General features: G+C 41.5%; 1 pseudogene; it reads right to left on the bottom strand.

Annotated features, from left to right (window-relative positions):
- Positions 1-22,793, bottom strand: part of LOC117442253 (zinc finger protein 208-like) — a 104,148-nt pseudogene that overhangs the window by 6,474 nt on the left and 74,881 nt on the right.

Raw genomic sequence — 22,793 nt, 5'->3', positions numbered from 1 at the left:
GCGGAACCGTGACGTCATCTTCAATGTGTGTCACTACCCGATCTGCAGCCCTGCCCAACTGCCCTATCCGCCATATTTGACAACTCCATACGGCAACTCTAATAGGACATTTGACACAGTGGCGTTTGGCAAAGCAGAAAAAGAACACTCAAAAAAACCCGACAATATTAATCTGAACGAGAGAGATTAGTTATTGGGGACGGGTGGCGCAGTGGTCTTTGCATTTGATCATCAGATCAAGGGGGCGTTGGGGAACTCCAGTTCGAAACCCGCTCCCGCCCCACTGTGTCAGGCCGTTGTGTCCTTGGGCAAGACACCTCACCCGAATTTGCTCCTGTGGGTATTGTCCACAGTAGATGACCATTACATGTATGATCTGTATGTGTAATGTGTATTTGTAAAGCGCTTTGAGAGTCATTGAGAAAGCGCTATAATAAATATAAGGATTATTATTATTTATTATTATTGTTATTACAACGTGACTTCACTATTATTGAACAACTCCTTTTGTTGGGTCATTTTATTGGGTTAAGAACATTGTCAGAATAAGTGAGAAATGGATGTAACTTCTGTTGGACAGCTATCATACATACTGAAGAAATATTGACTGAATGTATGCAATATGTATGGCATTCATAATTTATATCTAATTACATTAACTGTGAATGTCCTTCATTTTATTTCAAATAACAAAATATTTTAATAAAGATATTTGAGACGTTTATGACTCACACATGCACGATGCATATCGGGCAGCCGTCTAGACGTCAAATGTCCTATTAGAGTTGCCGTATGGAGTTGTCAAATATGGCGGACCTTCTCGCATGCGCACTGCAGATAGGGCAGGGCTGCAGATCGGGTAGTGACAATGTGAACCACAAAACCAACATCAGCCGTTAGCTGTTAGCCCTCAGAGCTCACAGCTCCTCATATCTGTTCAGAAACTAGACAGAAGTTAAACAAGTACAAACCACAGACTGTCCGTGTCATGGCGAATACAGTCGCTGCTTTATTTATGTCTGTATAGGGCGTTCCGAGCTGAATAAGGGCGTCAAATGAAGGCAAGACGCCCGCCTGGCGGAAACGCTGGAATTAGGAATATATTGTGATGAAGTGCACACTGACCTGAGCTCCAGGGGTCTCCTTCTTCTCCTCCATGCTGCTCATCAGCTGTCCTGATGAAGACCACAGAGCTGCTTCATTATTAATATAATACAAATATTTAGATATAATTCATCACAAACTGTCAGCAGTGAAGAGGAGGAATTCAAAGAGTTTATTCAATGATATGTTCTATTTCTAGATGTTTCTATGTAGTGTTTTATCACACCACGTGCAGTGCCTTGTCTCATCTATGCTGCTGTGACGTAAACATGGTCCAAATGGATCCATTTGGTCCATGTGATGCTAAGCAGAGGAGAACATGATAGAAAGGTCAGATAGTTATTAACGTTACATGCACATTACTTTAACCATTACGATAACAAGTTGGTTTTCTGTGTTAATTATGATTAATATAACACAAATAATTAGATATAATTCATCATAATCTGTGTAGCAACTTACATTCTAACTTACAGCTCACAGTTAGTTCACTTTTATTTCATTAAAATGACTTTATTCACATAGAAAGTGACATTAATGGATGTTTGAACCACGGTTATAACGCTATCCGTGTGTAACTATCACTAAGTTAACACAGAAAGCAAACATTAGCTAGGGAGACTGTTTAATGTACTCCATGTGTTATGGGTCCCCGATATGAAGACCACAGTAACAGTGAGGATACCTGTGAGCAGGTGAGACAGGAGCAATGAGGACACAGGTTATTTGGTTTCCTTCCAGATTGCTTCTGTTGGTAGTTGTATTACACAAACGTATTTAAACATCTTAATTCTCTTATTCATTTCAATATATTTACTTAATCATTCACTTTTCTGACAGCTCCATCAACACACATCCACTGTCAATAACCCCTTCTGTGACAAGCACACATTCAAGCTGAACTTTACATTCACTAATCTTTGTGTACCTTTCATACATCTTGTTTTACAGTATTAAACCTGTATTAAATATCCCTTGAAACTGTAATTTCGACTATTACCCTTCTGCCATTCATTGCCGGTCACTAAAATGCATTTAAACTAGAGAATCACAATGCTACAAACACTACAGCATACTTGTGTAACACACATCCAGTATAACACTACCTAAACTATACCTTTCATAAGGTGCACATTTATTCATAACTTCCCATGTATGGAAATATTTAGTGGGCGGGAGCCTTCAGACACACTAGGCTTGTTTGAGACAAGCAAGACCTGCGCAGTTGCGATCAACGTCTTGCTAGTGCGTTGCATGATGGTTAGCCATTTTGTCCGACTTGCTCTGGAGGCTCGCCCACATGAGACTTTGAAATCTCGCGGGACAAAGACGCCCGCAGCCTTGAGAGCGAGGCGAGGCGAGTTGGCGCAGTTGCTCTCCACGAGCTGCGGAAGCGAAATGCTTGATGGGAAACGGCTCGCTGGTATCTCGAGCTGAGCGCTCATTGGTGGTTTTTACCACGTGCTGCTGATGAAGCTCTCCCATTGGCTGGCAAAAGTTTGTTGTTGTTTTGTGTCAGTTTTACGTCGCCACATCCATTCCCATTTTTCATCATTGTTCCACAATGTTCATCATCATGAAATTAATATCTATATGTTATACTATACTGATTACCGTTTTCATACTTTATATATCTTAGCATATTCATACACACTGTTCATACTGCTCACAGGCTGATATCTAGTGTATTCATACACACTGTTCATACTGCTCACAGGCTGATATCTAGTGTATTCATACACACTGTTCATACTGCTCACAGGCTGATATCTAGTGTATTCATACCTCACTGTTTATTCATCATTCAATTCATTCTATATGTTATTCTGTAGATTGTGTACATTACTTTCCACTTCACTGCTTGTTGCACCTGGTTAGAAGCTAAACTGCATTTTGTTGTCTCAGTACCTGTAATATGTGCAACAATAAAGTTTCTCTTTAAGTTAAACCAAATCATTAAAATAAAATCTATTGTAATGTAATGATTTGGTTTAACCTTATTTATTGAATAGATAATTTAAAATGGCAAGATTAAATCAAATTACATCCATGTTGTACACATCATAAAGCTTAAAGTGGCAGCTAAAGGATTAACACAGCAGCAGGTCTGTTCAATTCATGCTCATGAAGCTTCATGTGTGCGGATCTGAAGGGACTGATCATTTGTAGCCTGTCCACCTATCAGTTTTGCAAACGCCAACGCAATTTCCGCCATTGCACACCCAGCCAGTCAAGCCGACTCCGAGCTGTCCGACTTAAGACGAGCTTTTTGACACCTCCCCCGGCTGCGATCGGCTACTCTCGGCTACTTTCGAGGCGAGCCGCAATGTGTCTCAAACAAGCCTACTATCTCACTCGCACCATTTCCGTGTCAGACCACGTTATCCCCAAGATGGCGCCGCGCGGGGAAAGCTAAGCTAATACGCACACACATTTATACACTCTTTTTAACATGTAAACAGCGCTACAAACACTCCACACGCTTAGTGGGCCGTCACACTATATACGCGAACATTATGGGGGGGTTCATATGATTTGTGCAGCTTTTACTAACCTGTAATGAGCAGGTGAGATAGGAGCAATGAGGACAAGGGGTTATTTGGTTTCCTTCCAGATTGCTTCTGAGGAAACACCGGAAGTCCGTCCCTCTAACCAGTCCCCGGAACACAAACGTTCCGCCACACTACCAAATGCACTGCTCAACCCCGCCAACGAAATGAAAATAGACAGATGTACAAAACAATGGCATATTCCAACTCCAAACAATAATAATTATTATATCAATGTGGTCACACATCCCAGGGGTGACACATATACAGTATTTTCTGCATATTGTGTATTCTTTAGATACTCTAGTGCAGGGCTCTCCAACACGTCGATCGCGAGCTACCAGTAGCTTGCGGGTAGCTTTTCAGTAGTTCGCCTATGGGCATAGATATGTCTCATAATTATTTGTGTGAACATAAAAATAATTTGTGTGTAAATAGTGATTTGTAAATGTAAAACAACATCCACAAATGCATTTAAAAGATTTGCAAACTCACAAATACATTTGCAAGTGTAAAACGGATCTGCAAATACGCTAAATATGTTCACAAATTAAAAAAAGATCTGTGAATATCTCTTTAACATTTACAACTTTCGATCAGGCATTTCTGAATCCATTTTGTATTTGTGGACCAAAAATGCGCTCGCGGATCTCAAATCTCTGTTCACGGATCTCAAATCTCTGTTCGCGGATCGTCTTTTTACACACACGGAATTTTGAGACATATTTTCCGCCGGTCTCGGCTAAAATCTACTCGTGTCACTCGGTTATTTTCGGAAACCACGTGATGGCCCGCTGATGACTACATTTCCGCATGATTTCAAAGTAAGAGCATGATGGTTTGTTTAATGCTCTGGTTTTGTATTATAATGAACAGCGGAACGTTAGATGCATTCCTCATCACCATCACCATCATCATCATCATCATCATCACCATCACCCTCATCATCATGTTATAGTGATACAGTTAGTTTGTGTTATTGGTTCAATACAGCATATCTCGAGCACTTTCGTTGATGTTGAAGTGCAGGCTATACGCCACTTCCGGGTCCCGGGGAGCAGCTGGCGGCGAAGCAGCCCAGATAAAACTCTTTCTTCATTGTTTGTTGTGTATTCAGTCAAGCGGGTCAAAGTTACAAAGCACTTCACATCTTATTAATCGCCCTAATTTGACTTTACCAGTGCAGTAATAAAGTAATCTGTAGAAAAGCACCGTATTTAGGTCAGCCTTCATAGTAAGGCTACATTACATGTTATACTATTCATCGTGTCCTTTCTACTGATATATTCCTGTCTATTGCTTCCATTTGTATTTAATGTTATTGTGTTTATACTTGTTTCCACACATTTCACAATTTGGGATGAATGAAGTATCTATCTATATATGATATCCATCTATCTATCTATATCTGTCTGTCTATCTGTCTGCCTATACCTACCTACGTACCTACCTACCAACTAGTTGTTTTGGTTGGAAAGGTTTTGTCATTGTATTGCTCTTTACCAGCACCTGCAGAGTACAGGACTTTACTTTGTAAATATTATATCAATACATTGGTTTCTAGCATATATCATTTGCAAGTGTTTAAAACAAATGTGGGATCCTGATTTCATAAAAAGAAAGATATTCATGATTGTCATATTTATTATGTAGGATACAGGACTGGAATTATTCTTACTTTTTATTCCACTTCATTTATGCAACAACTTTATTTAATTTTATGATTAGATTGTTTTGCTTGTATCATCCTTTGAAAATGCATAGTCACAATGCTGGAAACAGGGCTGTTTCTCTGAGAGACGTAGATAACCACTTATGAGAATATAATTTCACACACAGATATAGGGAGGCTCGACCTATACAATTGATTTATTGTGGTTTATAATTTAATGTCAAGAAGAAGAAGAAGAAGAAGAAGAAGAAGAAGAAGAAGAAGAAGAAGAAGAAGAAGAAGGCTGAACTGTTCAGTGTCAATCCTGTAGAGATGGAGATGGAGGTTATAAATCTCCAAAATCATGTTCAGCTTAAGTCTCAGAAAACTATAAGAACATCACCAAGCAGCACTAAACACGTCTGCTTTATTTGGCTCTACAGACCTTTGTGAAGCAGCTTTTTCTGACATGAAATCTAAAACAGAACAAGACTGACTGATGAACATTTAAATGACTATTAGAGTGAACCTAAGTGGGTACACTCCAGCATACACCTCTATGGTGACTCCATGCAGCGCCATTCATGAATGCACTTATTTTACACATGTGCCATAAGATGCTTGTCAGGTGGTGATTCGCATGTATGAACCAAACAGTTTGTTACGTCCCGACTAGGGAAGAGGAGAGCAACATACACCATATTGGAATTGGTAATAATTATAAATGGCTTTATTATACCAGGGTGAAACGAAATGGCAGGCAGGCAGCCTGAAACAAACAAAGTGGCCACAAGGGCGCAAGTTTAGATAAACAACCAAACAAAGGGAGGACTCTAAAAAGTCATGCCATAAGATGCTTGTCAGGTGGTGATGAAGGACATGAATGTGAATTCTCAGTGATGTACTCACTATGTGGGCCATAATAATATGTGAGACATTTTCGTTTTCTTGGACCTTGATGTGAAGTTAAGATTTTTGATAAGCTTTAGGTATTGCAATTTCACACGTGTACACAAGTATAGCTTAATTCAACTGATGAGTGCTCTGTGAATACATGTAATGTGATGGAAGTAGCTATTGGCCACTTTAATTTTTTCAAAGTCGCTCTCAGATGAAGAAAGGTTGGAGACCCCTGCTCTAGTGATATGTGTCCTGTGTGTATACTTGCTGCTAATGCTTCATTTTTATTATATCTTATTGCATCTTTTAAATATGTTTAACTCGTGTAATGCCTGAAAACACTTCTGCTGTGACACAATCATTTCCCAGTTTAAGAGAAATCATTATTTAAATAAAGTATATCTATTTATCTAATGAGCTAAACCGTCGCATAGCTTAATGTTAGCTGCTAACTGAAGAACCCCATTCATTTCAATGGGAAAAATGCTACGTTGCGGTGAATGGCGATGCTAATAATAGTTAGCATACATTTAAAACCATATCTATGGTAAAGAGCACCAACTCAACAACTCAAACCGTCTTAAAGACAACTGGTGTAATAAATAACTAACATAAAGTCAGCTGAGCATTACAAATCAACTGTTACTCCCCAGAGCCGAACTGGAATAATAACTGTAGCTGTTAGCCGATAGCCGTTAGCTGTTAGCCGATAGCCGTTAGACGACAGCTTTTTAGATGATAGCTTTTAGACTGTAGCTGTTAGCCTTTATTTAAAGATCGTTTGAGAATATTTTTGGCGCACATTTTAAAGTTTTTTTTGTGAGTTTCTTTCGTCCAAGATTATAGCTGTTGTGTTAAATAAGATAACTACTGATTCGTGATTAACTGTAAGCTAGTGATGTTACGTATTGCGCCGAGGCTTCGGAGCGTGTGTCGAGTAATCCCCGAAGCTTTTTGTGAAGCAAGTATCGAGACTTGTATCGTTTTGGGCCAGTGACGTCATCGATGACAAGCGAAGCCTCGCTGCCTGTCGATACCACGTGAATGCTTCAGGAAGTCATTCAGATCGGTTGAACCATAGATATATATATAAACACTGGATACAGCGTGGGAGGCGGGGCCTCATTCATTCCTATGAGAGTTGCTCATTGGCGTATGATGATAAAATGGCCCAACTTTTGAGTAAGTGAAACGTCACAGATTACCCGGCATGCCTGAGAAGTACCCGTAAGTGCGCTCATATAGCATGCGCAACTTTAACCAAAATGCTCGTTCACATCAAGCACGTCAATTTGCGTACACGTAACAGCACTGCACGTTCATGACCACATGGTAATGGATTGTTATTATGATGGATTTGATATTAACGAGGCGGCAGTTAGCAGCTAGCGACTAGCGGCTAGCTAGTAATGATGCTAATGTGAACTTCAATCGTTATATACAAGTGGTCATGAACACATCTGTCCATCAGACAGCTGCTGTGCCTCCTGTCATCATTAATGGACGTCTCTTTAAAATGACCGCTCAGAGGAGAGGAGTTCCCATTTCTCTAACCGCCTGCTGCTTCCCCTCCTCTCTCTCATCGACTCCTCCGTTCGCATCTCCTGTGGGTGGGAAAGTCTCGAGGAGAGAGGAGGGGAAGCAGCAGGCGGTTAGAGAAATGAGAAAGGGCCCATGTAGCATGACTTGCTTTCTGACATTTTGAATCCCCAGTTATATGACCACCTCTCCACTTTTTTAATCGCTCTAGCTTCTCCATTACGTATGGGGCACGTCTTCCCCTCATCCACAGAGCCCCATCATCTGCGTGTAGAGCCCATTGGATGCATGAGTCTCAGCATGTCAACATGTCATTAATCATGATGTTAAATAATATTGGACTGACTGCACTCCCTTGGGGAATACCGTTTTCTATTTCTAAATAACTGGAAATATCTGCTCCAACCTTTCCTCTAAATGTCCTGTCTGTTCAAAAGGCCCTTACCCAATTGATCATTCTCCCTCCAATACCCATTCTCCTCCATGTGATCAGTAGCCCCTCCTCCACACCGAGTCATACGCCTTTTCAATGTCAAAGTACACTATTGCCATTATCTCTTTCATTTTCAATGTTTTTCCCACGTCATTACTCACTCTTACTAATTCCACATCCAGAGCTGACCTATTATCCCGTCTCTTCTCCTTCACCTTTTCATTCTCTGCTAGTAACTGCTGTGTTTGCTGCCCATGGATATCACTGAGATGCACCCCACTATGTACTGCTGCAAGTGTCCTTCCTAACATACCTGCCTTCTCTTTATCTGTCACTGCAAGCCTCTCCCCATCAACCAAAGCTGGCATTTTAATGGATTCCTGTTCCCACTCATCTGCTGAAACATGGACCAGACATCACCTAATGTTACTCCTCTGCCAATGGTAGAACAACATTCTCTCCATGTTCTCTTGTGTGTATTTTACTGTCCTTCGAGCAGCTGCCCTTTTCCTTTGATACTCTAACATTATTTTGTGTCATGTTTCTTTAATTCTCTAGGTGCATCGTTTCACTCTTTAGTAGCCCTGCTGCATTCCTCTTTCTCCCTACCACTTTCTCCCTACCCTTGGTTGTTGCTTTGGGTATACTGTTCTCTGCTGCATTTGGTATATGTTGCGTTATGTGGCTTGTAATGACCTCTGTGCTTCCCTCTGATGTTAGCAGGTGTACCGACTCCTCACACCATATCCTACATTTCCCCCCCATCAGCTTTAGCAAAGCACCACCTGGTTATCACACCTCCTTCCTGCATATATACATTATTATTCATTTTAGGAAGCACTGGATAATGGTCACTTCCCCCAGTGGAGTTATTCAAAACAAACCATTCGCATGTATGAACCAAACAGTTTGTTACGTCCCGACTAGGGAAGAGGAGAGCAACATACACCAGATTGGAATTGGTAATAATTATAAATGGCTTTATTATACCAGGGTGAAACGAAATGGCAGGCAGGCAGCCTGAAACAAACAAAGTGGCCACAAGGGCGCAAGTTTAGATAAACAACCAAACAAAGGGAGGACTCTAAAAAGGGAGCCTGTTTATATACAAATAAATAGATACACTAAATAGTAGCTAAAACCCTCACTGTCAAAGTGGTACTAACTAAAGAAAAGGAGGCTGTAAAAAAAACACCACTAAACTAAACAACTACCGTCAATTTAGAGACTCAGATACTCTAATCACAGTCACATCTAATCATATCACACTACAAAACACAGACCACACAATTTAACCACAGACCGAAGAGCAAGTAGCGAGAGGTGTCTGTCCCCAGGCTGTGTAGTCGTCTCCAGCAGGTGTGCGCCGGCTGTACGCTGCGAATGGGGTGCGTCGGACCCAGCGTGCTCCAATCACAATCTTCAGGGGGCGGACCAGGAGATGGCAGCCAATCGCACAGCTCATTTACATGCAACACACATTAACACAGTTAAGAGGACCAGGAAGGCAGCAGCCGTATCAGTTTGACACTAATGTCAGATCCAGGCATGAGACTTTCCCCCTGTGAACATCTACTCTTGTGCCATGTCCATCATTAAGGCATACTAGTGTTCTTTCCTCCAGCATTTCTTCCACTATGTTTCCGTTACTGTCTGTATGGTTGCTGCCCCATAGACGGTTGTGTGCATTGAAATCACCACACCAAACTTCCTTCCTATGTTTATTTTATGCTTGTTCTTTAAATATATCAGTGGTTAGATTTGGACATGGGTTGTATAAATTGATTATCCTAATGTTATCTTGTTTTCTAGGGTTGCAGATGTCCACTATAATACAGTCTATACCATCAGGAGATTGCACCTCCCTATATGCCACACCATCTTTGAGAAATGACTGCAGGACCTCAGGTCTGCAAAGTGGACAGGTAGGCGAGAAAGGCTTTTTTGAGTCTCAGAGACCAAGGTCCTGTACACTTCGCATACACTAGGCTTGTTTGAGACACATTGCGGCTCGCCTCGAAAGTAGACGAGAGTAGCCGATCGCAGCCGGGGGAGGTGTCAAAAAGCTTGTCTTAAGTCGGACAGCTCGGACTCGGAGTCGGCTTGACTGGCTGGGTTTGCAATGGCGGAAATTCCATTTTACCCACTGTAGACAAAGGTGATCTCCATTGCTTTATATAGGTTTGTTAATTCAGTCATGATGATGAACCACACCAGTGACTGGGTTCCATAATTAGAAATGCTCCTCCCTCTTAATGTTTGCAAAACTGATAGGTGGACAGGCTACAAATGATCAGTCCCTTCAGATCCGCACACATGAAGCTTCATGAGCATGAATTGAACAGACCTACTGCTGTGTTAATTCTTTAGCTGCCACTTTAAGCTTTATGATGTGTACAACATGGATGTAATCTTGTCATTTTAAATGATGTATTCAATAAATAAGGTTAAACCAAATCATTACATTAGATTTTATTTTAATGATTTGGTTTAACTTAAAGAGAAACGTTATTGTTATTGCACATATTACAGGTACTGAGACAACGAAATGCAGTTTAGCTTCTAACCAGGTGCAACAAGCAGTGAAGTGGAAAGTAATGTACACAATCTACAGAATAACATATAGAATTAATTGAATGATGAATAAACAGTGGGGTATGAATACACTAGATATCAGCCTGTGAGCAGTATGAACAGTGTGTATGAATATGCTAAGATATATAAAGTATGAAAACGGTAAGCAGTATAGTATAAAATATATAGATATTAATTTCACGATGATAAACATTGTGGAACAATGATGAAAAATGGGAATGGATGTGGCGACGTAAAACTGACACAAAACAACAACAAACTTTTGCCAGCCAATTGGAGAGTTTCATCAGCAGCACGTGGTAAAACCCACCAATGAGCGCTCAGCTCGAGATACCAGCGAGCCGTTTCCCATCAAGCATTTCGCTTCCGCAGCTCGTGAAGAGCAACTGCGCCAACTCGCCTCGCCTCGCTCTCAAGGCTGCGGGCATCTTTGTCCCGCGAGATTTCAAAGTCTCATGTGGACGAGCCTCCAGAGCAAGTCGGACAAAATGACTAACCATCATGCAACGCACTAGCAAGACGTTGATCGCAACTGCGCAGGTCTGCGCAGGTCTTGCTTGTCTCAAACAAGCCTATTGACTGCACGACTTCAGGTCTGCGATGTGGACAGTACACCTCAAATACATCACTACACAACCTGGGGTATTTGAAGATAAGGGAATTACATGTTTATAATATGCTGCAAAACACAACAAATATGCAGGGTTATGAGTCTGTTTCTAAGGCCATTTTATTTTTGGTAGTCTGATCATTTCAACAAGAGAATAGAATCAAACTGAAAACATCGTAAATATGTTCCAGATACATGAAGCATGTGAACAGTGAAACTCGCTCATGGACTTTAAGGTGAATACTTTAAGGAAAGGTTTTCCCACACTCTTTGTAGGAGCCATTTTATGGGTGTTGTTGGTGTCTCAGTTTACCTTATTTATATGAATAGAGCAATATTATTTTAGAACACTTGGTGGCGGGGTGTATAAAAGGGGTCAGAGGTCACAGGAGAGGAAGAGGACACAGGAGGAAGAACATACCGATTCTACCAGACGGCCAGCCCAGCCCCAGCAGATGCTCATACTACAACTATTGACACTGTGTACTTAAACCTTGGTATATAAAGCAATAACACATCATTCTAAAACTGCAGCAAAAGACCGGAACTTCATATGTTTGTGTCTGTGTCAGGATCACTCTAAACCCTCCTGTGAAGTAATGGCAAAAAGATATAGGACACTGGAACATTTAAACTGCCATTACATTAAGTAGAATCGTACTCTATGAGTGAAACTGGACAATAAGAAACATATCGCATTGGATTATGGATCGTTTTCACTGGACAAACAATTGGATTACTTCACAACCGACACAGTCATCCCGGATCAGCTGGACAACACGCCACAATCAGCTGGAGATTGTCACCACCTGCGCTCATCAAGAGGCGAAAGGAGAGGCCGAGAGCCAAGGCTGGGAAAGCGGCGTGTATGAGCAGCATTCAAACTGGATCGTATATTGGAATCATAAACTGCATCGGACAATGGCTTGGATTTAATGCTGCAATAATGTCAGCTGTTTGAAACAGCTGTCGGCAGATGGACAGCCAGAAAACGAAACTAAAAGGAACAGTGAACATTATGCCTGTCAATTCTGACGTTTCGTCAACAGATGGCGTTGTTGGGATGGGATCTGTAATGGAAAAAATGATTACCCAACACAAAGCCAATAGAGTGGCGAAGTCCCTCCCCTTCCGGTGGGAATAGATGGGAATTGTTTATTATAAACAGTGAAAAAACAAAATATGCTTAATTGCGGCTCCTACACTCTTAAAACCACTATGGTTTTTCTCCCGTGTGAACACTAAGATGTGATTTGAGAGCACTTGATGTTGTGAACGTTTTCCCACACTCTTCACACCAGTACGGTTTTTCTCCAGTGTGAATACGGTGATGTGTTTTGAGATTACTTGATGTAGTGAAAGTTGTCCCACACTCTTCACACCAGTACGGTTTTTCACCAGTATGGATACGTTGATGTGATTTGAGAGTACCTGATTCAGTGAAAGTTGTCCCACACTCTTCACAGCTGTAAGGTTTTTCTCCTGTATGAATACGTTGATGTGATTTGAGAGCACCTGATGTAGTGAAAGTTGTCCCACACTCTTCACAGCTGTAAGGTTTTTCTCCAGTATGAATACGTTGATGTCTTTTGAGATGACCTGATCTAGTGAAAGTTGTCCCGCACTCTTCACAGCTGTAAGGTTTTTCTCCTGTGTGAATACGTTGATGTGATTTGAGATGACCTGATTGAGTGAAAGTTGTCCCACAGTCTTCACAGCTGTACGGTTTTTCTCCAGTGTGAATACGTTGATGTGATTTGAGATGACCTGATGTAGTGAAAGTTGTCCCACACTCTTCACAGCTGTACGGTTTTTCTCCTGTGTGAATACGCAGGTGGCTCTTTAAATTTCCAGATGTTGTGAAGGATTTGTCACATTGCTGACAGCTGTGACATTTCTCTCTTCCTTTCGGTTTCTAGAACAGACGGACAGAGAAAGAGAGAAAGTCAATCTAAAAAGCATAAATACACAAGTTAACACAATAAAAACTCACTTAAAGTGGACCTATCATGCTATATTTGAACAATATATTGTAGGGCCATAGCTATATAAAGTATATAAATATAGTATTTTATTCAAAATTCCAGCTGGCCACGCCCCCCTGCAGTCGAGGGGAGCATGCTCCGAGATCAGCTGCTGGGCTGCAGCGGGGAGAAGAGGGGGAGAAAAAGAGATCTCCGTCCACAGTGTTTTATTCTTATAGAAGAAAGAAGAGAAGTAACGGGGCAGAAACCCTCCTTTTTACGCAGCAGTCCAGACATAGACATCAAACGGTGACACATTTTCAGTGTGCAGTTCCTTTGGCATTAGGGCAGGGATATCTAGATACTTTCCAAGGTTTGACATCATGAATTGTGCTACTTTTAAAGCAAGCAACGATGTTTTCAAATCTGTAATCAAAAAGCTCCTCAAAAACGCTATTGAAGCAGTTCCTGCCGTTGCTACGTTAGTTCAAATGGTAACAACGGACTATTTTTCTTAGCGGATGCATGTCAATTTAAATCAATACATACAACTATAGAAAAAGAGCCACAGCGGAGAATAAACAGAAGGGCAACTATGGCAACCATGCAAGGGAAGTCTTCTTCGCTGCTTTTGTGGCAGACTACAGCGCCACTTACAGTTCTGGCATATGTACTACAGCGTCTCCAGCGCTTTCGAGCGGCAATGGCCGGCCGTGGCCCAACCTCTCATTCCCCTGATAGGTGGAGAATTGACCAATAGCCGTAGCACCACTTTACTGACGTCAGTAAAGTGTTCAAATCTGGATCAGTCTGTCACAGATCCGTTGCAGCCCCTTTTTTAGAGATTTGGGTATGGAGAAAAATAGAGAGGGTTGTGTTTTCTGACACTTGGTGAGTTCCCTGGAACACCGGGGACACATATTCATCTATAAAGACATACTAAAGTGTATTTTGCATGATAGGTCCCCTTTAATATAAACCTTGAGTTAACAAAATACTACTTATCAACTGTTTGTGTTTATTATATTTGATACAGTAATACAGCAATATTCTAACCAAAGCATATACCAGAGGTGGGGGACTCGAGTCACAGGACTTGACTCGAGTCACATGACTTGACTCGAGTCACATGACTTGACTTGCCTATTTTTGACTTGAGACTTGCTTGACTAACATTGATAAAAGACTCGACTTGACTTTGACTTGGTATTCATGACTTGAGACTTAGGCTTGAGACAGATGACTCCAAAGGACTTTACTTTTTAAAATAAAATATTTGCATTTGTTTTTGTATTGTACGAAGATTACCCTAGAGGGCAATGAAAGAAAAAAAAAAGAGAGAGAAAGGAGAAAGTAGGAAGTGGAGCGCACAGGAGACAGCCGTTTCATTGCAGACCGTTATGTTTATGTGGGGAAATACATACATTATTTGAGATATATTTCAAACTCGGACTTCATTTTAGGGACATTTCGGCCAGGGGTGTAGAGTTATTTGTTCAAGCACCGGATCGGCAAAACAGGAGAGTCTGTGAACCAGTCTGCCTTGACCTATGTATTCATGTCTGTGACTCTCACAGTATCTGCTGCCCACAGCTGCTTCATAGAAGAAAAACCTCCTTCACTTCATGAAATCTCTGCAGCACCAGGAGGCAGTAACGTGTAACTCAGCAGAATCTGAGAAGAGCAGCACCAGCTGCAAAGAGCTGTGCCTTCACTGTGTTTACCTTCATTAGAACAGCTAACGAGCGACCACAGGCTGCTACGTTTTAACATTACATTACATTGCATTTAGCTGACGCTTTTATCCAAAGCGACTTACAATAAGTACATTCGACCAGGAAGACACAACCTTGAAGAAAACAGAATCATATAAGTACATCAGGTTTCATAGAGGCAAGCATTTCAAGTGCTACTCAACTGGCTTTAGATAAGCCAGTCCTTTATTCGTATATAAGTGCTCTGTTAGCAGTTCTTTGTTAGTAATTCTATCGCTCGAGGTGGAGTCGAAAGAGATGAGTTAAACACGCACGCGTCAGGATTTCGTAGGACTTGACTTGCTTGACTCTCACCCCAGTAACTTGAGACTTGCACATGTATGACTTACTCCCACCTCTGGTATACAGGAGACAGAGGGAGACGGTATCCTGTCACTCCGAGTCTCAGTATGCTCTTGAGTTTTGTTTTGTTGGTCTAATTATTGGCCTCAGCATTATGACAGAACAAGATGTTTTCTTTTCTGGCAGGAGACTTCAGGTTGTCTCGGAGTATAAGTACTTGGGAGTACATATTGACACAAACCTCAATTTCAAAACCCATATCAAAAAGGTCTGCAATAAAGTAAAGTGCAATCTGTCAAATGACAGATACATTAGAAACTTCCTATCATCTGCAGCAGCTAAGCTATACCTTCACTCAATGGTCCTCTCCCACATCTACTACTGTCTGATCAGCTGGTCTAATGCACACTCTACAGCTCTAAGGCCACTGGAATCACTGTATAAACAAGCACTCAGAACACGAGACAAAACGCCATTCCGGTATCATCATTGTCACATTGTTAAAAAGTATAATCTGTTCAGCTGGGAACATCTCAGAGTTTACAAAAACATCTGCTTAGTTTACTCGTGGGTTGGCTCCTCCTCCTCCTCTGGCTGCATCAGCCTAAAGTCCACCTCAACCAGGGCTACTCGAGGTGCGGCTAGGGGAGACTGCACCATCCCATTTAGGAAGAGCGCATTCAGCCAGGCTGTCTTTCATTCCACGCATCCCATCAATGGAATTCAATACCACAACCAATGAGAGAGTCCTCATCCTACTACACATTCAAGCACAGTGTTAAAAAGTGGCTCATTAATAACCAACAGTGTCAGCACTGATGTTTGGGTGTAGGTGTGTGTATGAGTGCGTATTGTACATTTTTTATTTATTATCATGACTTGCTCTTATCTGTATTCAGTGATGTCATCTATTGTAAATATGTACAATGGTATAAAAATGTCGTGGTATTTTTATTATTGCTTTTAGGATGTCCATCACCATCTGGCAAAGGGACTATCGGTGAAAACTAGCCTTTTGGCTAATTCGAGTACTTTTACATGTTTTTAATATGTTGATTAATGTACACTGTCCCTTGTTTTAAATAAATCAATTCAATGGAATGACTCAGCATGTGACGGAGCCCACACACAATAAGGGGCGCACTCTGGACTTAATGATCTCAAAGGGTCTGAATATCTCTGAGGTTGTGGTGACTGATGTTGCGCTCTCTGATCATTCCTTTGAGAGCTCCATTTCTGTTCACACAAATGTTCAAAAAGAGGTAACCACAAAGCGATATTTAACTGAAAACACTATAATACTAACTCAGAATGTTTCTTCCACACTTGCCCCTGCTAACATCTCAGTAAATGAGCTAGTAGATCATTTTAATTCAAAAATAAAAATGTTATAGATGCCATTGCTCCAACTAGGGTAAAGGAAGTGACTGGGAAGAAAAGCTCTCCATGGAGAAAGGCCATGACCGTGAGAACAGAAAAAAGAGAGTGTCGAAAAGCTGAACGTAGGTGGAGAAAAACAAATCTCCAGGTTCACTTTGAAATCTATAAAGAGAGACTTGGCTTTTATCATTTGGAATTGTAAATTGCACGACAGTCTTTCTTCTCTGACATCATTGCCAAAAACAATGCACGTGCCTTGTTTGCTACCGTCGACACACTAACTAACCCCACAGTATCAGTATCCCCCCATTCAGAAAATCAGAGCAGCAGTCAGTGCCTCTGCATCAGGTACAGCAGATGTGATGTCCCTGTGTCCACCTAAAATCAATACAAACACCATGACACAGTTCCATCAGTTTAATGATAAAAACCTAGAGGACATTATTCAACTTCTGAAGTCCTCCTCCTGCTGCCTTGATATTATTCCAACAGGGTTTTTCAAAGATGTTTTTCCTTGCATGGCCTCAGATCTACTTCACATAGTAAACAAGTCTCTTCACTCAGGTGTTTTTCCACAGGCTCTGAAAACTGCAGTCATTAAGGCGAGACACGGCAGGCAAAAACATCGTTTTTCAAGGACTGGTCAATTTTGAGATGTTGTGCTATTTTGATTCTATAACATGTTTTCTTTCAGGCTTTTGGAAGGAAAACGTACAAAATACACATTTAAGTGTTTATTTTACTATAGTTTGTCTATTGTGGGACGGGTGGCGCAGTGGTCTGTGCATCTGATCATCAGATCAAGGGGGGTGCTGGGGAACTCCAGTTCGAAACCTGCTCCTGCTGCCACTGCGTCAGGCCGTTGTGTCCTTGGGCAAGACACTTCACCCGGATTTGCTCCTGTGGGTATTGTCCACAGTACATGATCATTGCATGTATGATATGTGTAATGTGTATTTGTGAAGCGCTTTGAGCATCTGGAAAAGCGCTATAATAAATGTAAGGAATTATTATTATTATTTGCATCTGTAGATTTCTCCTAAATTCACCAAAAGTTAGCATTCTAACTTAACATCAAGTACCGCGACCGCTGTGTGCACCATGTCAACAGAGGTATTGTTGGAAAGCTGTGTCTCTCCTGAACAATCTCATCGGATCCAAATATGGTCATTTCCTTTGTATCAGCAAACAATCGTGAAAGCACAAAGGGGTCTTAAACGAAGAAACGAAATCTCACGGTGTCAATTTCTGACATCGTGATTCGTTCAGATGCGTCACGTGGTGTGCTAAAACACTTCCTGGTTAGCTTTCAGCTAGAACAGGGTATATGCAGGAATCCTGAAGTCAAATTTAATACCCTTTAAGACCTTTTTTAAGACCCTTTCCATACATTTTAAGACCTCATCACAACTTGGAGTTCTAACCGGTTACATTGGTGACACAATTTACCTCACATTTACTATATTGATTGTAAGATAGCACAACTAAACAGAGTGCAGACAGACTACTGAAGCCTCCTCTCCACATGAACTTCAAACTCTCTGTGGGTTAGGGTTAATGCAGTATGCTGCTTTGTTGCTTCTGTACTCTGTGCTCTTTCATTCCAGTAGAACCATCAGAAACCATTAGAAACCAGTATTTGACCAATAAACAAAACAATTGACAAAACTTTGAACTATGAAATATATTAAACTTTGGTGAGCTTCAGCGGGGTAATGCCATATAGGAGCTCCCTCACAAATACCCAGGGGTTAAATTGGGCTGGGGCTGTCCGGGGCTAAGCCCGGCACATAGGACGATGCTCTAACGTCATCACCCTCACACATTTGTCATATGTTTACAAAAAACGATATATATGTTAAGACTTTTCTCGTTCTTAATATAGTCTATATTTAGGGTCGATATGTGTTGACCTTACTTTAAAATAGCAGATCTCTGTGACCGGATATAGTTTGGCTTAGACCCCGGCCCCACGAGGACGCATACAGTAAAACACATACGCAAACGCAAAAAAGTCTTCCGTTCAAGCGCATTCGATTCATTAACGTGTCCGTTCACACTAGACCGCTGGAAATGCTGGACACGCTGTAATACATATGCCAGGCCTGTAAGTGGCGCTGCTGCCGCCACAAAATACACCAACAGCAGCGAAGAAGACCCCAGAGCATGGTTGCCCTTCTGTTTATTCTCCGCGGTGGACGGCGTGTTCTCCTGCTGTATATCTCTCAGGTAGTCCACCAGCAGATAACCCCCCCCCTCACACAGAGCGGAGCAAGGCAACGAAACTTAAAATAAGAAGCAGCATTTTATGGCACGCTATGCATGGGGCCAACTTGAGGGGGTTTCCCGACATGTTGTTTCAGTAAATTAAAGGGTGTTTCATGTTGTCGTTGCTGTGGACCTTCTTAATACCTTGGAAAATGCCGTTTAATACTTTTTAATAGCCTTAATTTTCGCTAAATTGATTTATCAACTTTTAATACTTTTTAAGACCCCGCGGACACCCTGTAGAAATTGAAATCTCAAAATGCCAAAAGAACGGCGAAAAAAACATTCACAGAGAAGACGACAACAATTGTCACTTGCACGAAGCAAGGTTATACAAAAAAAAATGACCCCGAACATGAAATACCTTCACGGAGTGCGTCGATGCGCAAGCTGTCATCCAGAGAACAGGAGGGTTCAGCTAGCGCCTCACTGCAATCTTTAAAGGTCGTTTTCTCAAAATGAGTTTTTTTTCCTACTCTGAGTTCGAAATGTCCACTTCAGTAGCACGTACATACACCAAACCTTCCAGTTATATTCATATCAATATTATGAAGGCTTTTACAGAAGGGTTTGTTCATATATCATTCATAGCCTGAATCATACAACATTGTATACCTAAAATCATGGCGAAAATGGATATTTTAGGGCTGTTGACAGTATTTTCTGATTTATGGAGTGATAAAAAGAGATATCCAAAATCCCTTCTGTAAAAGCCTTAGATACTAATATGACTACAAAATGAAACAATAATTTTGAACCTGGCTTTATCCAAAGTTCAGATTTCGATTCCTGAAATGTGTTAAAATATGTGTATATTTAATGAGATAATGGATAATTTGCATATTTAAACATGCTATTTCAGCAAACTTGTAATACAAAAGGCAATTGCCTTATTGTAAGTAATTAACTGGAGAAATTTCTAGCTGATACCTTTAAGTTAAAAAAATTACCCTATTCACCTGGGGTGTCTCGCCTTAAACCGCTCTTAAAAATAGAATACTCGAGACGCTTCAGTAATGAACAATTACAGGCCCATATCAAACCTCCCATTTCTAGGTAAAATCATTGAAAAAGTAGTTTTTCAACAGTTGAGTAATTTCTTGCATTTAAATAACTATTTGGATGTGTTCCAGTCAGGCTTTCGTCCAAACCACAGCACTGAGACTGCTCTTGAAAAGGTCTTCAATGACATCCACTTATGGCGCATTTCCACTGCAGGGCCTCGCACAGCTTAGTACGGTATAGTTAGGCCTTGGTAGGCCAGGCTCACTTTATGCTGCGTTTCCAATACAGTTTAGGAACTGGGGCAGTAACTATAGTAACGCAGTGTAGGCGGAGCCGTGACGTCATCTTCAATGTGTGTCACTACCCGATCTGCAGCCCTGCCCTATCTGCAGTGCGCATGTGCGAGATGGTCCGCCATATTTGACAACTCCATACGGCAACTCTAATGGGACATTTGACACAGTGGCGTTTGGCAAAGCAGAAAAAGAACACTCAAAAAACCGGACAATATTAATCTGAACGAGAGAGACGAGTTATTGTTATTACAACGTGACTTCACTATTATTGAACAACTCCTTTTATTGGGTCATTTTATTGGGTTAAGAACATTGTCAGAATAAGTGAGAAATGGATGTAACTTCTGTTAGACAGCCATCATAAATACTGAAGAAATATTGACTGAATGTATGCAATATGTATGGCATTCATAATGTATATCTAATTACATTAACTGTGAATGTCCTTCATTTTATCTAAAATAACAACATATTTTAATAAAGATATGTGAGACGTTTATGATTCACGCATGCACGATGCAAATCGGGCAGCCGTCTAGACGTCAAATGTCCTATTGGAGTTGCCGTATGGAGTTGTCAAATATGGCGGACCTTCTCGCACATGCGCACTGCAGATAGGGCAGGGCTGCAGATCGGGTAGTGACATTAGCCGCGTTCACACCGCAGGACTTTCCCTGGTACTTTAGTTCCGTTAGTACCAATAATGTCGCGTTCACACCGCCGGGACTACTCAGTGCTGGGAACTCTTTTGGAACTCTTTTGGTACTTTTTAGTCCCTGCTAGAGAGGTGGTACGAACCTGGTGACAAAAGAGTGCCAATTTCTATTCTATTTCTATTGGCTGGCGAATTGCATACCACGCCCCGTTAGACTCTGAATTTGTTTTGTTAGGCAGCCATTTTTTCCCTCGCTACAAAACCACATCCACACCTGAGCGAGTAGGTTGTTTGCAGTTATGACAACACGTACAGCACCGGAGCAGTGGAATGATGAGGAAGTGTCGGCGCTTCTGTCAATTTACTCAGATGCAGGGATGCAGCAGCTTCTACAAAAAGCAGTTCCCAACTCTAAATGTTTTGAGCGATGTTCGCAAAAGCTATTTGAAATGACCATCGACTCGGGCACGCTGCTGTGGGAGCTCGCTGAAACGGCGGATTCAGTCGGCTGTGAAGTGAGCAACGACGACAACGACGAAGGTAAAATAAACTACTTGTACTGGGGTTTTTAATATGCACATTACTGGTCTCAGATGTACTTTTATTTGCTCAGTAGATCGAGGTAGCCATGAGCAGGCTGAACTGGCTAACACTGTTAGCCGGCCCTGAGCTGGCTAATAACATAACATCTAACTAGCTATTCTCGGCCGCCATGAAAACGTTTTGACTTGTGAATAAGTGGGCAGTGTTTTCTGTAATGTGCTTCACTAACTCATTTGTTTGTTTCAGGCGAGGCGGGACAACTCGCTGGATTGGAAACGAGTGGACTTTCCTTTCCCGATCGCAACAGCAGCCGTTGCTCGTCTCCCTTTCCATCAACCAAACGCAAAAGTACGTTCACACACACTGTAGCTTCACAATCACGTTTACTTCCTTCATGGTACAATTATGAATTATGAAACACCGTGGAAAACGTATTTGCCTAGGCAGGCGTTTACACTTTTCGCGCCCATTTTACGCTCACAAAATTGTAAACATCCGGGCTAGGTCACATGACTTCCGGTAAGAAAACGTAACGTGTGTCTCTCTCGTGTGTGTGTTTATGTCTTTGTGTGTGAGTGTGTGTGTCTGTGCCTAACCCTATCAGTCGGAATAGCCCTAACAGCCTGACCGTGTCCCTTCTGCCTGTAAAACTACATGGTGATTAAATAATGTTTCCTCTTAGGAAAGCGCGCACAGGACACACATGATGAGAACTTCTTTGCCACCATCGAGACTATGGAGGACAGGCGTGCCATGGCCAGCAAGGCGATGCACGAGGACCAGATGATGCTTTTACACAAGGCCCAGGAAACAGAGGACAGGGTGATTGCGATGATGGAGCGCCAGGATGAACGGGACGCAGTCTTGGCACAGCAAATGGAGCAACAAAAGGCTTTTCAGCAGGGGTTTCTGGGAGTGCTTTCAGAGCTAGTGAAGTCAAACAGGCCTTCCTCCCTGTAGTATTGACACACAGCGGTGTTTCCTGGACATGGAAACATTCAGGGCTTAGCCCACAGTTCAACTCTTACGGTGCTATTTTTATATATTTGTTATAAGTGTATTTTTTTTGTGTACATTTGATTGAAGTTGATTTTCTATTGTTATTATATATATATTGCCACTGTATTTTAATACTGACACCTAACTTGCACTAAGGTGTGTCTGTTACATTGTTTTGAACTTCATCAGGTGAAGTTGATGCTGAATTCACTATTTAGTAGATAATCATGTGACACTTTAACTTT

The sequence above is a fragment of the Pseudochaenichthys georgianus genome, unplaced genomic scaffold (assembly GCF_902827115.2).
Source record: "Pseudochaenichthys georgianus unplaced genomic scaffold, fPseGeo1.2 scaffold_400_arrow_ctg1, whole genome shotgun sequence".
Classification (NCBI taxonomy): Eukaryota; Metazoa; Chordata; class Actinopteri; order Perciformes; family Channichthyidae; genus Pseudochaenichthys; species Pseudochaenichthys georgianus.
The sequence above is the reverse complement of the archived record's forward strand: the minus strand, read 5'-3'. Positions and strand labels throughout refer to the sequence as shown.